This window comes from Haematobia irritans, chromosome 2, assembly GCF_050003625.1.
Source record: "Haematobia irritans isolate KBUSLIRL chromosome 2, ASM5000362v1, whole genome shotgun sequence".
Lineage (NCBI taxonomy): Eukaryota > Metazoa > Arthropoda > Insecta > Diptera > Muscidae > Haematobia > Haematobia irritans.
In genome coordinates, this window is record NC_134398.1 from 18513444 (window position 1) to 18517509 (window position 4066).

A 4066-nucleotide genomic window follows, 5' to 3' on the forward strand; every position below is an offset into this window, starting at 1 on the left:
TGATCGGTTTATATGGGGGCTATATATAATTATGGACCGATGTGGATCAATTTTTGCATGGTCATTAGAGACCATATATTAACAACATATACCAAATTTCATCCGGATCGGATGAAATTTGCTTCTCTTAGAGGCTCCGCAAGCCAAATCGGGGGATCGGTTTATATGGTGGCTATATATAATTATGGACCTATGTGGACCAATTTTTGCATGGTGGTTAGAGACTATATGCTAAAACCATGTACCAAATTTCAGCCGGATTGGATGAAATTTGCTTCTCTTAGAGGCCTCGCAAGCCAAATCGGGGGATCGGTTTATATGGGGGCTATATATAATTATGGACCAATGTGGACCAATTTTTGCACGGTTGTTAGAGATCATATACTAACACCATGTACCGGATTTCAGTCGGATCGGATGAAAGTTGCTTCTCTTAGAGGCCTCGCAATCCAAATTTGGGGGTCGGTTTATATGGGGGCTATACGTAAAAGTGTACCGATATGGCCCATTTGCAATACCATCCGACCTACATCAGTAACAACTACTTGTGCCAAGTTTCAAGTCGACAGCTTGTTTCGTCCGGAAGTTAGCGTGATTTCAACAGACGAACGGACGGACGGACATGCTTAGATCGTCTCGGAATTTCACCACGACCCAGAATATATATACCTTATAGGGTCTTAGAGCAATATTTCGATGTGTTACAAACGGAATGACAAAGTTAATATACCCCACCCCCCCCATCGTATGGTGGAGGGTATAAAAAGTAACATTTTCAAAATGTATGCAATCCCCTTTTTAACAAAAACACGCCATATATAATAGACATAACGAATTTCATGTATGACCATTGATTTAAAACCGTTTTTTTTTTATTAACCGGCAGCATTCAGCGGTTAATAACGTTTGGTATTTAACAAATAACTGAAAGCTTTAATGCTATTTGGTAAAGTCTAGCACAACAGTAACAAACAAAAACTGTTTGCATGTAGACTGAGGTAAACGATTAAAATACTCGTATAACAAAACCACTATCGGAACCTGTTAAAGGAATCTTTAAACTCGGAAAAATTTTATAAACAACAATTGCCAATATATTTTTGTTAAGAGATATTTCTAAAGAAATTGTAAGGGCCATATCATGCAGACTATTAAATTTACACGCACACAAGCAGAGAAGGAAATTGCCACACGTAGGACAGATGGTATCAATCCGACGATAATCAAATGGTACCAAGCCTCCTGGAAGTGCACATTTCATCTGATCCGGTGGAATTTAGACTCTGATGTCAGCATATGTCTTCTAACAACAGGATCACAATTTGTCCATACCGATCCGCAATTACAGTATGGCTGATATGTAGTGCAACAATGTACACAGAAAAAAAGGTGTCTTGTTAATTTTAGGACCAGTTTAACTTCCACATAGTTCAAAAAATTTACTGTAATATAGTTCATTTTTCGTAACCACTGCGAAAATTAACTTAGCTAAAGGAAAACTTATAAAAATTCAGTAAATGTTTTTAGTTCACTAACTACGAAATGGGACGGATTTTTCCTTAAATAAATTTCCAATACAATAGTTAATGCATCGTTGATTGTATTATAAAAAGACATAGGCAATATAAAAATCTTACTACGAAATGTGGACAATTTACTAAGAAAAATTTTTGTATGGAAAAAAATTTTTATAGTAAAAATTAACTTAACCACAGTACCGATTCGTATGGCGGCTTCCTACAGCTTATTTCGGTTTTTACTATAAGTTGGAGTATATTTCCTCACATTGAAAATTTTAGATAAAGTAGAATAAAAAGTAGTTAATTTAATCCTTGACGGGTGTATATAATTTTTTATGGATTCCTCGTAAATTTTGAATATATTTTACCTTATCCTATAGATAGAATACCAACTAATCAATAAACGTGATACTGGAAATTGAAGTGAGAAGAAATTATGAAATTATTGCATCATCTTTTTTTTTGTTTGTGTTTGTTATTGCGATGATGTTATGGAATGTGTGTTGTTGGTATCTTTTGTGGTGATAGTTGTTTTGTTGCAATAGCGAGATCAGAAAGGGATCATGTGTGTGTGGAGTTGTTTTTCTTTACATATGTGTCCTTTATGACTATTTGTGTCTTTGAGTTTTATTGGTGCATTCAGTTCTGTTGATGCATTTATGAAGCGCACACGTGGTGCGCTTGCGTGCGGTATTTGTGTTTATTAATAAAAATACATTTATTTCGTAACATTTTAGAAACTGATAAGTGAATGGTGTGATGTTAGAGAAAACAAAAACACTTTATATTGATAAAAAATAAATAACTCTAAAATAAATCACATATTAAGAAACTGCGGTTTTAAATTGGTTTACATAAAAATATTCATAATGAGTGGTAATAAAATTATCTATATTTACTCTACATCTGGATCACAGTACAATTTTTTGAGTCTATATTTTTATGTTATAGCGACTCCTTAAGGTGTGTACTAAGTTCGAGTTTAGGTGCTAAAATCAGAAATAAATCAGTAAGAAAAGTATACAATTATACGCCTTCGATGCAAATTTAAATATAACTTGATGGAGAATAGCTCGAAACAAGTTGTTTATAAAGTTTATATTCTTTAAATGGATTACACGATTAAGAACAGAAAATCGTTTTTAAGCTTATGTAGAACGCTGTTTTTTAATTTAATATGATGAATTGTTTTCAAGTTATTCCAATATATATAGCGGAAGTCCCTTAATTTTGAACATAACCGTATATCTCAAAAAGTCGAGCTCTTAAAAAAACAAGTGTAAATTTGGATTCAGCAACCTCAAATTACTAAAAATTTGATATAAATTTTAAATGAACACAAAAACGGTTCAATTTTGTTCCCATGTATTTCTAAAGAAAACTAATCATGAAAAATTGGGATTTTAGCCACTAAACTCGAACTTAATATCCACCATAAATACTAAATGCTATATTGACAAGTGGAAATTATATCTAATTTTATAATATTTTTATTTCATTTATATTCTGAGAAGGATTTCAAAAATGTCCCATTTGTGCATGGATATGATTCCACTAATGTAGTAATTGGATGATTTTTTTCAATGTGGTAAGTTTTTCGTCCATTTGTAATAAAGCCAAAATTTCTATTTATTAAAAATAATTTTCATTTGCAGGATGACAGCAAATCTAATGGTATTTTTTGGAATCTTCTTACTGTTTAATGCTATCTAAGCTGATATCCCTATTGGCTCTAAGAAAATTCTCTTGTAAGTTAAAAATCAAAATACCATAGAATTTGATAATATTTTTATATTTCATATACCTTTTTAACTTCAGAGGCTTATGACGCAAATCCACACAACAAAAACTAGCGAAATCGGTGAAATTGGACAAAAATGAAATGAAAATAGCAAGTTATGGCATATATCTTTCATATGGATAGAAAATGGAAATTGATATTAATTAGTTTCATTCTACTAACATAGAATATTACTCTTTTGAAGAAGCAATTACTAACTACGGAAAAGTAACAACATACAGCGTACAAATAAAAACATTTCTTTTATTGTATATCATAAGCCATAGTTTTATGTAATATAATAATAATTTTTTGAAATAAAATACTGGTAGTTATGAAAAATTGTCTTATATTGTACGAAAAATTTCTTAGTTGTATACAGGCTTGTTGTACCTTTAATTCCTAAATTTATTTACTTCTTTGAAAATTATACTGATAAATAGTTTATTTGAAACCAATTTCTAAATATAGGATTCCCAAAAACTTGTTCATTTTTCTGGATAGAAGGAATATTTTGAATGAGTGTAAGTACATTCTTCCCTCAGCGTAGTAAGAATGAACTAAAATACGATGTAATACATAAACTTATTTATAAGAAAATCATGAACTTCTCTAGATGAAAAAAATCTTTGGCGCCAAATCATGGTCATTCTTACTATGGGTTAGTTCATTTTTCGTAAACAATAGTAAACTTTTTTTTCGGTGTAAAGAGTGACATTTGTTTCATTTTCTTTTATATATCATTGTTCAAAAGTCAGTATTGTAG

The 4066-nt window shown here is 31.2% G+C and overlaps 1 long non-coding RNA gene across 1 annotated transcript; it reads left to right on the top strand.

Moving 5' to 3' along the window:
* The first annotated feature begins 2672 nt into the window (after positions 1-2672).
* On the top strand, positions 2673-3642 carry LOC142227105 (uncharacterized). The gene is made up of 3 exons (XR_012719792.1): positions 2673-3108; positions 3176-3268; positions 3339-3642. It is a non-coding gene; the product is annotated as an uncharacterized LOC142227105 (long non-coding RNA).
* The last annotated feature ends 424 nt before the right edge of the window (positions 3643-4066 follow it).